Here is a 13,566-nt window from a genome sequence, read left to right as displayed (position 1 = left end):
AAGAGTTATTGAATTGCTGTGGAAGAACATGGAACGATGACAAAAAGTTGCTGTTTTTGATAAATGAGTAACGTTAGAAGCATAGGAAAACATGCATCCTTATGTATTCCCCTGGCAGTGCCATTCACGCGCTTCATTATGCTGGCATCATGCAGCCGAGTACAGCAGTGGACATGTGTAAAGGTTCTTTGTGCTGCCCTCATTACTGGATCTGCCATGTTGCGCTGGTGTGCAATCAAACACAGTTCAACGCCTTTGCGCTCAGTTTTTATGTTAAATGTGAGCTGCACTTCTTAAACAAGCCTCTCATTTTGACCTCCTACCAATTAAAACACACATTACAATGGAAAGTTTCTTGTAGTCGTCAATTCAAAAACTATCATTTCCGATGCTGGAGAGCTAAACACATTTTCAAAGCCTGGAAGCAGATGCAAGTCTCCAGAGGATGCCAATGAAAGGAGACGAGAAGTGGGGTGACATGGTTGGATACACTGCTCCCCACTCAAGTAATAATGAGAGTTGTTGGATATAACGCAACATTAAGAATAGTTCTAATTCTCTGTGTGACTCTTGTGTCCTTTCTGACTCTGTTCTCCTGTGTTTCTGTGCTGTTGCATTAGTTACGACTTTGGTGTAACTCGACAACCTGTGCTTTCAAACCCACGGGTGTCACTGGTGAAATTGGTTTAATGCACTAGCAATGAATGTGAAAGACAAATTATTTTAGCCCCACAAGATGCAATTCAATGTGTAACTGACATAGAAATGTTGCTTTTGGGTTACTAACAATCTCATAAAGGAATCAGGGGCTCAGTGGAAACAACAAACCTTATTTTGTTAGCCACAGTATCATACACACTGTACTAAGAAGAATGAACACTTTCACGATAGAAGTATTTATTATTACAGGAACAATCTGTTTCTCAGTACATCTAAAACAACTACACAAAATTTTATTAAAAGAGCAACAAGACACATTATAAATAACGAGAACAAAATAAACATTTCCATCATTGCTAAAATGTCATTTAAATAATATCTAGACCCTATCACCCTATTGCCCACTACACTACACTACACTATGAGAGCATGAAAGGCAGAGCAACTTGCAATCTAGAGTTCTTTAGGGAGAAGAGATGCACTGCATACCTTGTTGACAGCAAAGGCTGTCTTTATCGTGGAGGAGTGAAGACAGTGTCCCCCGTGCAAGGCTCACTGACTTGGCTTTACCAGCTTCAGTCTTCTGGCAGGATGCATCATCTGTGAAGTGTGAAGTGTGCTGGCAGCAGGTGAGACTGTCTCTGGCAGAATTTCTGGTGATAATCGTGGTGAAGGACCTCTCTTTGACAAGTGGTCAAGTAGCAGTCCTTATATACTAAGGAGGATATTTACAAAAACATATCGGAGCGCATTGTTACTCTAAAATTGCTAACTCCGCGCTCTGACATTTTTATAAATGCAGGGATGCATCGTGTTTACAAAAATATGGTGCAACCTTGCGTTTCCCCTGGCACTGCCACTAAGAAAGCTGCCTAGCGCCAGAGCAGGCACCCTTGCACCATGTTGCATTGGTGCCTGCGCTGCAGAGGTGATTGTTTATGTGTAGGAAGGTACACCTTACCGTACATAAATAATCGGATCACTGACATAATATCGACTACAAAAATATAGACTTACAAAAATATCGATGCAAAAATATAGAATACCAAAATATCGAAGTCCTATCTCCAAACAGGAAATTACAAAAATATCGAATCCAAAATATCGTTGTAAATAATATAGTTAGTCAAAATATCGAATTTTTAAAATGTTTTAAAAGTAATGTTAAATTAATGAAATAATACATATAATTAACTGACACATACTTAAAAATACTTAAATAACAGTAAACTTAATGAATAATTAAAGTAAGTAAAAAAAATAAAATTAATACATATATCTTAACGTAATATTAATTAAAAATATTCAATATTTTCTGTGTAGGATAGCGGGCGCGTAAAATTTACTATTACCACTCCAGTAAGTGCAATAGTAGGGAAAGCGTTGGATAGCGGGAGGGTAAAAATTACTATTCCCACTCCAGAGAGTGCAATAATAGGGAAAACATTGGATAGCGTAGGGGTAATAATTACTATTCCCACTCCAGAGAGTGCAACAGTAGGGAAAGCGTTGGATAGCGAGAGGGTAACATTTACTATTCCCACTCCAGTGAGTGCAACAGTAGGGAAAGCGTTGGATAGCGTAGGGGTAAAAATTACTATTCCCACTCCAGAGAGTGCAACAGTAGGAAAAGCGTTGGATAGCGGGAGGGTAAAAATTACTATTCCCACTCCAGAGTGTGCAACAGTAGGGAAAGCGTTGGATAGCGGGAGGGTAACATTTACTATTCCCACTCCAGTGAGTGCAACAGTAGGGAAAGCGTTGGATAGCATAGGGGTAAAAATTACTATTCCCACTCCAGAGAGTGCAACAGTAGGGAAAGCGTTGGATAGCGGGAGGGTAACATTTACTATTCCCACTCCAGTGAGTGCAACAGTAGGGAAAGCGTTGGATAGCGTAGGGGTAAAAATTACTATTCCCACTCCAGAGAGTGCAACAGTAGGGAAAGCGTTGGACAGCGGGAGTGTCAAATTTACTATTCCCACTCCAGTAACTGCAACAGTAGGGAAAGCGTTGGATAGCGGTAGGGTAAAAATTACTATTCCCACTCCAGAGAGTGCAACAGTAGGGAAAGCATTGGATAGCGTAGGGGTAAAAATTACTATTCCCACTCCAGAGAGTGCAACAGTAGGGAAAGCGTTGGCTAGGGGGAGGGTCAAATTTACTATTCCCACTCCAGTGACTGCAACAGTAGGGAAAGCGTTGGATAGCGGTAGGGTAAAAATTACTATTCCCACTCCAGAGAGTGCAACAGTAGGGAAAGCGTTGGATAGCGTAGGGGTAAAAATTACTATTCCCACTCCAGAGAGTGCAACAGTAGGGAAAGGGTTGGATAGCGGGAGGGTCAAATTTACTATTCCCAGTCCAGTGAGTGCAACACTAGAGAAAGCGTTGGATAGCGGTAGGGTAAAAACTTAATATTCCCACTCCATAGAATGCAACAGTAGGGAAAGTGTTGGATAGCGGGAGGGTAAAAATTAATATTCACACTCCAGAGAGTGCAATAATAGGGAAAGTATTGGATAGCGTAGGGGTAAAAATTACTATTCCCACTCAAGTAAGTGCAATAGTAGAGAAAATAATAAATGTATATTTTTTTTAATTAATTAATTAATACAAAAACAAGTATTACAATTAATTACCAATCACACAAGAATTGATTATTTATAAATACCAATACATTTTTGTTTAATTAATTAACTATTAATAATTAATTAACAAACAATTGTTTTTCAATAACAAACATTAATAAATGCAAATAATACCAATTAATAATTAATTTATAATATATTAATTAAGGATATACACAAATTATTTAAATAATTATTTTTTTCCAATTATATTACTTCCCACCATATTCCCCTATAAACACAATACCCGCTACAAATATTAATTAACTACAATTAACATAATTATCAATTAAACTATTAAAACTAATTAATTACCAATTAATACTAATTATTTACCAATTAATAATTAATCAACAACCAATTAATTTGCAATACCAATTAATAATTAACTAATAACAATTAAATTACTTCCCACCCTATTCCCCTATAAACCCACAACCCGCTGCAGAAGTAAAACGCAAAATTAAATTAAAGATATATTAATTAACAATATACACAAATAAATTAAATAATTATTTATTTACAATTATATTACTTGCCACCATATTCCCCTATAAACACACTGCCCGCTACAAATATTAAATGAATACAATTAACATAATTATCAATTAAACAATTAATACAAATTAATTACCAATTAATACTAATTATTTACCAATTAATAATTCATCAACAACCAATTAATTTTCAATACCAATTAATAATTAACTAATAATTAAATTACTTCCCACCCTATTCCCCTATAAACCCACAACCCGCTACAGAAGTAAAACGCAAAATTAAATTAAAAATAATTAATAATTCCTATAAATTATTATTTAATAATCTATAATTAAATTACTTCCCACCCTATTCCCCTATAAACCCACAACCCGCTACAGAAGTAAAACGCAAAATTTAATTAAAAATGATTAATAATTCCTATAAATTATTATTTAATGTACTATAATTAAATTACTTCCCACCCTACTCCCCTATAAACCCACAACCCGCTACGGAATTAAATTACAAAAAAATAAAAAAACATAAAATTCATTAATTTAAAAATATTCTAACATACATTCCAATATTAATACATACTTTTAACACATATACTAACACTTAAAACACTATAAAAAATTCGATATTTTTAACAACTATATTATGACTGTCGATATTACTTACTTCTATATTATTGCAATCGATATTTCTTACCTGTTTTTCGATATTCTTCACCACTATATTTTTGCAAGTCGATATTCTGTGCATTCGATATTAAAAACTCGATATTCTGGCTACTCGATATTTTTTTTTCGATATTATGTCTAGTTACCAAATAATCTTCACTGGCTATTTGCTGTTTCTATGTGTGCTGCAGAATGCAGGACATATGGAAAGAGCAATATACGAGAAGAAATAAAACATTTCTCCTTGTATCGCCTGTTTGAGAACAAGTATTTCCTGGTCTTATTTTTGGTGCTGCCTCATACCTTGTAAATTTGGGGTAGCATCAAAAAGAAATGGGTGTTGGGGTGGAACGCCTCTTTGCCGCAGCAGACTGCTGCAGTAAGGGGCATATTTACAATGTGGCATTAAGCTATTTTAAGTAGCTTCACGCCACCTTGTAAATTATGGGTTGAGAGAAATGCAACCAGAGCGTCAAAAAAAGGGACGTTCCAGTGGTGTTAGGGGCTTGTAAATATGCCCCTTAGCCTCATCAGAAATTGGAATTTCTGACATAAGTTTAGGACTATCTGACATAGATTATGTGCATTAAGGCATGCATCCCAGATGTTTCCTTATGAACATATAAGGCGAAGGGACATCAATTTTGACTACATTATTTTGGCTGCATGTTTGCATGTGTTCTTATTTACCCCTGACATGGTGAAGAGGAGACATCTGACCAGACAAATAATGCATTAGATGTTGTATCTATGTCATTAATTGAAGAAATTGGCAGGTCCTACAAAGATAAGGTCTGGCGGCATCTGCGATAAAAGGCAGATAAGACAATAGTTCTTCATAAATCAGGGAATTTGGCTGTTTTCATTGTCTGACTTAAGGAAGATGGTGGTCTCCATGAACCAAGATGGAGATGGGGCCTACATAAGATGGAGTTGGACCTTAGGGACTTTACGTCCATGCCAGACGTATACTTGCTGCTTCTTTCCTGTATTTTTGTGGGATTTCGGTCTCTGTACCCATTCTGCATCCCTTCCTGCTTTCAGCGGCAAGTCTATGTCTCTCTATAGCTCTTTTTTATTTTTTCACTTGGTGCTACTTCCCTGATGGCATGGCACTCTTTTCTTCCCATATGTCTCCTCTGTGCTTTCGTATTTCTTTTGAATCTATGTGCCAATACTGTGCCTCCATCACCCATTTGTCTGTATGCAACTTCCCTGTATCTGAGTGCTATTGATGCCTCTCAGTACTCTTTTCCAGTCTTTTTTAGTCTCCATGATCCATTTGCATCTTTGTGCCCTTTTAGTCAGTGTCTCTTACGCTTCTGTACCCCCTCTTCTGTATCTCTGAGCCTTGCATGCATTTTCTTGTGACATCATTGTTCTGGAACAGTACAATAGTCATAGTTCAGGGCATAGTTCAGTCTATAATCTTTAGAAAGCATAAATCAAATGTAAAACAATTGTACTACAGAATATTGAGGCAATGAATATCGTGGCACGGTAATATCATAGATAAAATATGGAATACCAAAATACTGAAAGAGAAGTGCATATAGAGGAAGTATAGATGTATTATTCCTAACGCCACATCTACGTACCTTTAAGATTATATATATATTGTCATGATGCAACTCAATCAGGAAGAGCCCGACAATACAAACACCATAGGGCAACTTACCCAGAATTGTGAACGCCTCGGCCTCACTACTGACAGCAATGCCTTATCAGGCTTTAGACCCAGATCCACATTCTATCCTACACTTCCCCATGACACCATAGATACTTTTCACGAAAGTGTTGGCAAGTCTTTATGCACTTTCAGAAACAGGATTAAAAGTCACACCCCTACTAACAATAACCTCTCGTACCTTCAAAGACAGGCACTTAAGTCACTAATGGAAGATACCGACATTGTCATCCGTCCAGCGGACAAGGGTGGCAATGTTGTGATCATGGACAGGGACAAATACATTGCAGAAGCACATAGGCAACTCAATGATACCAGGTACTATGAACCCATTAGCAGTGAAGGATACAACAACAGTATCATCGAACTATGGGAAAAACTTACCATCTGGAAGGATAAAGGTATCTTTGAATGGGAAGAATTTTGTTATTTAAGGAACGATCATCCCATTCTTCCTGCTCTGTATCTGCTCCCCAAACTCCACAAAAATCCCATAGATCCACCAGGACGTCCCATAGTCTCTTCGAGAGGCATTGTATCTGAGCATGTGTCCAAGTACGTGGATCACTTTCTCAGGGACAATGTCATCCGTCTTCCTAGCTACATCAGAGACACTAAAGACTTTCTCAACAAAACTGATGATCTAGAATGGGATGATGATTTCCTTTTGATCACTTTAGATGTACAATCATTATACACTATTATAGATCACCAACAAGGACTAGAAGCCTGTGAATATTTTCTCAAAACCAGACCTGCTCGGTTTGGAGAACACAACAAAATGATCTTGGAAATGATAAAGTTTTGTCTTTCCAACAATATCTTTCTTTTCAATGGTATCCTCTACAGACAGATTATTGGCACTGCGATGGGTTCATGCTTCGCTCCCAGTTTTGCGAAACTCTTCATGGGGTACTGGGAGGAAGACATTTTCACCAACCCGGATTTGACAGCAGATCTTGAGCATGTCACTATCTGGATGCGTTACATCGATGACCTGTTCATTGTCTGGAAAGGCAGTGAACAGGAGGCGATTCATTTTATTGACAGACTCAACATCAACAACAAAAACATTGTCCTAACCAGCAATATCAGCAAAGTCCATGCCGAATATCTTGATGTCAGTTTGGACATTAGGAATAAGAAAATACAAACCACTCTATTCAGGAAAAGTACAGCAGGGAACAGTATCCTCCATGCCCTCAGTAGCCACCCTGAGACACTCAAATGGAGCATACCCTATGGGGAGCTGCTAAGGGCAAGGAGGAACTGTAATACTGACAAGGCCTACCAACTTGAAAGCAATGAGATGTTAGCTCGTTTGAAAATCAGAGGTTATCCCAATTGGGTGTTACAGAAAGCCAAAAAGAGAGCAGATGCGGTGCCTAGATCACTCACCATAACCGACAAAGTGATTGAACCGACAGAAAACAACGACGATAACACCCGTCTTATCTTGACTTACAATTCTGATTCTAACAAAATTCGTAAAATCTTTGCGAAAAATTGGGATATTCTCAAATGTGACAGTACGATTGGTGACAACATCTCGGATAGGCCCAGCATAACTTATAGAAAAGGCAAAAACATCAGGGACATGTTGGTTCACAGTGATGTTACCATCTATCCAAACAGATACGAACATGGCTTGAAGGGATTTTTTCCCTGCGGGCACTGCAAGTCATGCAAAAACAGCATCTTTATCAAAAGTATCTTATACAATGGTGTCAACAAAGAAATAAGACAATTTCTTACCTGCAGTACCACCTTCGTCATTTATGTAATTGAGTGCCCATGTAATCTCTGGTACATAGGTAGTACCATACTCTTGGCTAAGAAACGTGTACTAGAACACTATCGGGCAATTACCCATAATGATGAAAAATATCCAGTGGCTCGCCACTTTAGGGACAAACACTTCTCTAACCCGGCTCTTATGAGATTCTTTATTCTTGAACAAATCCCAATCAATCCCAGGGGCGGGAATAGAGAGCTCAAATTAAGACAAAGGGAGTCCAGGTACATCGTGGACTTCCAGACCAAGGTGCCGGGTGGGTTAAATCGGGATGAGGAATTGCCAATACATCTCAGAGATTGTTAGTTGACATATGACCTCTCCCCTGATGTAACGTCCTCTATAGTCTCCGCCTTGTAATATGATTTTTAACATGTTTTTACCGTGTGATGTATGACTCTTCTTCTTCCCATTTTGTAGATCTGTGCACATGAGAAATTTTGCAATGATTGTAATTTGTATCGAATTATATGTGTCTGATATCTCGTTTTCTATTTTATTTTCAGGAGGAAAGGAAGGTGCCCAGACACTGGCACGCACTTTTCACGGGCAACCTACCCTTTTCCCCTCATCATCACTGAGCACCATGACTGTCTGGCTACAGAAAGCACGTATGGATTTAGATCTGTTGATCACTGATAATTTCATTATGGGCACTTGCCATTATTTAGGACATTGTTTTTCTCAATTGGCTAGCACACATTAGTCACATTTATCAGAGTTCCAGTACTCCAGACTATTCCACATGCTTGCATGTCCATCTCGGATCATTCTATAGGACTCATCCAGGCAATAGTTCTGAATAGCGGTATGTCGAAATTGTGTGCACTCAGAGGCACTTGCCCTCCACACGTTTTCCAGCTATACGAGTGTTGACAATGTATCTTTTGTTTCATTTATAAGCTGAAGAAAGCACAATAGACCCATTGACAAGTGCATTTTCTTCGCTTATCTACGTGTATTAATGTATACCAATTGAGCCTATCGCAACAATTTTACCGTTAACAACGGGCAATTACCCATAATGATGAAAAATATCCAGTGGCTCGCCACTTTAGGGACAAACACTTCTCTAACCCGGCTCTTATGAGATTCTTTATTCTTGAACAAATCCCAATCAATCCCAGGGGCGGGAATAGAGAGCTCAAATTAAGACAAAGGGAGTCCAGGTACATCGTGGACTTCCAGACCAAGGTGCCGGGTGGGTTAAATCGGGATGAGGAATTGCCAATACATCTCAGAGATTGTTAGTTGACATATGACCTCTCCCCTGATGTAACGTCCTCTATAGTCTCCGCCTTGTAATATGATTTTTAACATGTTTTTACCGTGTGATGTATGACTCTTCTTCTTCCCATTTTGTAGATCTGTGCACATGAGAAATTTTGCAATGATTGTAATTTGTATCGAATTATATGTGTCTGATATCTCGTTTTCTATTTTATTTTCAGGAGGAAAGGAAGGTGCCCAGACACTGGCACGCACTTTTCACGGGCAACCTACCCTTTTCCCCTCATCATCACTGAGCACCATGACTGTCTGGCTACAGAAAGCACGTATGGATTTAGATCTGTTGATCACTGATAATTTCATTATGGGCACTTGCCATTATTTAGGACATTGTTTTTCTCAATTGGCTAGCACACATTAGTCACATTTATCAGAGTTCCAGTACTCTAGACTATTCCACATGCTTGCATGTCCATCTCGGATCATTCTATAGGACTCATCCAGGCAATAGTTCTGAATAGCGGTATGTCGAAATTGTGTGCACTCAGAGGCACTTGCCCTCCACACGTTTTCCAGCTATACGAGTGTTGACAATGTATCTTTTGTTTCATTTATAAGCTGAAGAAAGCACAATAGACCCATTGACAAGTGCATTTTCTTCGCTTATCTACGTGTATTAATGTATACCAATTGAGCCTATCGCAACAATTTTACCGTTAACAACGCATCATTGAGTGGTCGGCACCACTCTAGTTCGACTATTTTTGACATATGCGGCTACATTCCATAATTATAATGTTTATTATTTACTATGATTAACATTTCAATTGTTTACAAATGTTATACAATTCATACATTGAGTTGAATGTTTTCTCACACTAGTGATACTACACCGTGGTAATATACCATTCTAAGATGTCCGCCGCCAGAGCCAAAGGACGACAGTGCAGACTTTGTCTGTCCTTTGTTTATGTTTACAACTCGAAGCTTTATCAGTCATGGTTTATGTTGCACTGTTGTATTACGTGAACAAGGCTTCTTTGCAGGCTGAAACGCATTGTAATTAAACACCCTTGAAACTCTGGAGTGTGCTGTGATCCGTATTACTGAGAGCGCACGACTAGCAATTTTCTGAATTGGACCCTATTACCGGCGTGCTCCGTCGGTGTGTGCACCACCTTCCTCGGGTCCGCAGCTGTCGGAAGGAGCAACTTTGGAAACTTCATCTATATATATATATATATATATATATATATATATACATATATTATCCATAGGAAATCCGCAACATTCTATTTGGAATAACTTTGGCGCCGGTCGACGAATCCTCGCGAAATTTTCAAAACTACTGGGGCGCTACGCTCCGCTCCTACCCTGAAAGTCTCGGGGGGATTCGTCAAGCGGGGGCTGAGAAAAAAGGGGGGTCCCAAAACGCGTTTTCCCCATGCATTTTCCCATAGGACCTTTAGTCCGAGCTACAGCCCGAACGGCTGAACAGAATTACTTGAAATTTGGCAGAGAGGTAGTCCTCAGGTCAAGGATGTGCCTTTTGTAGGTCTGGTGTAAATATGTTCAGTAGGTCCTGAGAAAATAGCATTTAAATCAATATATATATCTGTAAGCGCGCTCCGTGCGCTTACCGTAAGCTTACCGTACGCGTACGGTGCCGTGCGCGAGCTCAATTCTGATTGGTGGTGACATGACTGTAAACATTCGAATCGGTCGAAATCAGGAAGTGTCGGCCGCCATTTTCTGTCTCTCGCACTGAGAAACAAAGGTGGGGAACGTGAAAAGGGGGCAATGAAGAGAATTGCAGACCCCCTAGTGTTTGTCAGGGGGTCCAAGAAGGACCCAAAAGTACGAAAAATACATTTAATAATTTTAAAAAAAAATCGCGGAGTGCGCGTACGGTATGCTTACCGTACGCGCACGGGAAAAATAAATAAATAAATAAATAAAGAAGTAACAATCACATTTATTAAATAAATTAAAGGGCCCACAAGGGAGAAAAAAACAAATGTTACTGTGTAAAAAAAGGCGAGGCGCGCACGGCATGTACTGCGCAACGTGAGCGCTGGGTGCGCGAAGCGCACCGAGCGCCCACAGCGCGCGCACGGTGCGCGAAGCGCACCGTGCGCGCAGGGTGTGCGCACAGTGAAAAACCAGAAAAAAAAATAAAAAATAAATACATAACTTAGCATTTAAAAAACCGTACAAATTCACTGAAAAAACCATAGGTTTCACACACGTTATAGTTAGGAATTATCATTTACAAAACCTTGCAAATTCACTTAAAAAACCATAGGTTTCACACATGTTATAGTTAGCTGTACATTTCACTCGTAAAAAACCAATGAAATTCCACGTTATAGTTAGATCAGGTAACTATAACTTGCGCGACCGCAATCCACAATGTGTAATTTCAGATGTCATCATTGATGTCATGAGTGATGTCACTGACCATGTCATGAGTGATGTAATATGTGACGTCATCAGCAGTTTATTGTGGGCGCGCAAGTTATAGTTACCTGATCTAACTATAACGTGGAATTTCATTGGTTTTTTACGAGTGAAATGTACAGCTAACTATAACATGTGTGAAACCTATGGTTTTTTAAGTGAATATATATATATATATATATATATTATCTACTGGCGGTCGCCAGTAGATAGTTATAGTTAGGACCGTGTCTCCATAGGAAATCTCAAAATTCTATTTTGAATAACTTTGGCGCCGGTTGACGAATCCTTGCGAAATTTTCAAAACTAATGGGGCGCTCCGTTCAGCTCCTACCCTGAAAGTCTCCGTGTGATTCGTCCAGCGGGGGCCGAGAAAAAAGGGGGGTCCCAAAACGCGTTTTCCCCATGCATTTTTCCATAGGACCTTTAGACACAGCTACAGCCCGAACGGCTGAACACAATTACTTGAAATTTGGCAGAGAGGTAGCCATAAGGTCAAGGAAGTGCCTTTCGCCGGTCTGGTGAAAATCTGTTCAGTATTTCCTGAGAAATTAGCATTTAAAAGCATATCAATATCTATATGCGCGCACCGTGCGCGCTGGTTGCGCGCACCCTGCCCTGCGCGAGCGCAATTCTGATTGGTTGTTAGTTGTCGGTAAACATTCGAATCGGTCGAAACTAGGAAGTGTCGGCCGCCATTTTGTCTCTCGCAGTCTGAGGGGGTGAAAATCAAAGGTGGAGAACGTGAAAATGGGGCAGAGTGGACAGTTCCTGACCCCCTAGCCTTGGTCAGGGGCTCACAGAAGGAACCCCAAGGGAAAAAAAAAATTTTTTTTTTTTATAAAATCGCGAGGTGCGCGCACCCAGCGCGCACTGCGAACCGTGGGCGCTCGGTGCGCAAAGCGCACCGAGTGCCCACAGAGCGCGCACGGTGCCCAAAGCGCACCGTGCGCGCACGGTTCGCAGTGCGCGCTGGGTGCGCGCACCTCGCGATTTAAAAAAAAAAATAGGGTTTTTTTTCCCTTGGGGGATGGTGTAAAACCTGAAAAAAAACCAAAAAAATAAAAAAAAACCATAACTTAGCCATTAAAAAAACGTACAAATTCACTTAAAAAACCATAGGTTTCACACACGTTATAGTTAGGAATTAGCATTTAAAAAACCTTGCAAATTCACTTAAAAAAAACATAGGTTTCACACATTTTATAGTTAGCTGGACATTTTACTGATAAAAAACCAATGAAATTCCCCCGTTATAGTTAGTGCAGGCAACTATAACTCACGCGACCGCAATCCTCTGCTGATGACATATGCGTCTTTATGAAAAAAAAATATTTGTAATATATGTATAGCTAAAATTTAATGGAAGAAGACATGGGCAAATAAGTGTCTAAATACAGTATTAGCATCAGCAGAGGATTGCGGTCGCGTGAGTTATAGTTGCCTGCACTAACTATAACGGGGGAATTTCATTGGTTTTTTATCAGTAAAATGTCCAGCTAACTATAACATGTGTGAAACCTATGGTTTTTTTAGTTAATATGCAAGGTTTTTTAAATGCTAATTCCTAACTATAACGTGTGTGAAACCTATGGTTTTTTCAGTGAATTTGTACGGTTTTTTAAATGCTAAGTTACTTTACGCCATTTGTGGCGTGCGCGCCCACTTAATGCAGTTCGTTCCGTGCACGCACGGTGCGCTTCGTGCACCGTGCGCGCACAGTGAGCACGCGGTGCACTTCGCGCACCGCGTGCCCACTTTACGCAGTTAGTGCCGTGCACGCACGGTGGGCACGCGGTGCGCTACGCTCACCGCGTGCCCACGTTGCACAGGATGGGCCATGTACGCACGATGCGCTTCGCGCACCGTGCGCACATGGAGGACATATTATGCGCTTCATTGTGAAAGGTGATGTTTACTTTTTAAATTTTTATGTAT

The 13,566-nt window shown here is 39.7% G+C and overlaps 1 protein-coding gene and 1 long non-coding RNA gene across 3 annotated transcripts in view; one reads left to right on the top strand and one right to left on the bottom strand.

Annotated features, from left to right (window-relative positions):
- LOC146817329 (uncharacterized) overlaps positions 1-9,498 on the top strand; it is a 76,553-nt gene extending 67,055 nt beyond the window's left edge. Inside the window, exons 2-3 of the long non-coding RNA XR_014962966.1 lie at positions 8,445-8,549; positions 9,390-9,498. This is a non-coding gene — a long non-coding RNA (uncharacterized LOC146817329). The remainder of the gene's footprint in view (positions 1-8,444; positions 8,550-9,389) is intronic.
- Positions 1-13,566, bottom strand: part of COL19A1 (collagen type XIX alpha 1 chain) — a 2,198,704-nt gene that overhangs the window by 348,339 nt on the left and 1,836,799 nt on the right. The gene's annotated exons all lie outside the window — the stretch shown is intronic.

This window comes from Triturus cristatus, chromosome 6, assembly GCF_964204655.1.
Source record: "Triturus cristatus chromosome 6, aTriCri1.1, whole genome shotgun sequence".
Classification (NCBI taxonomy): Eukaryota; Metazoa; Chordata; class Amphibia; order Caudata; family Salamandridae; genus Triturus; species Triturus cristatus.
This window is presented reverse-complemented; position numbering and strand designations above follow the sequence as displayed.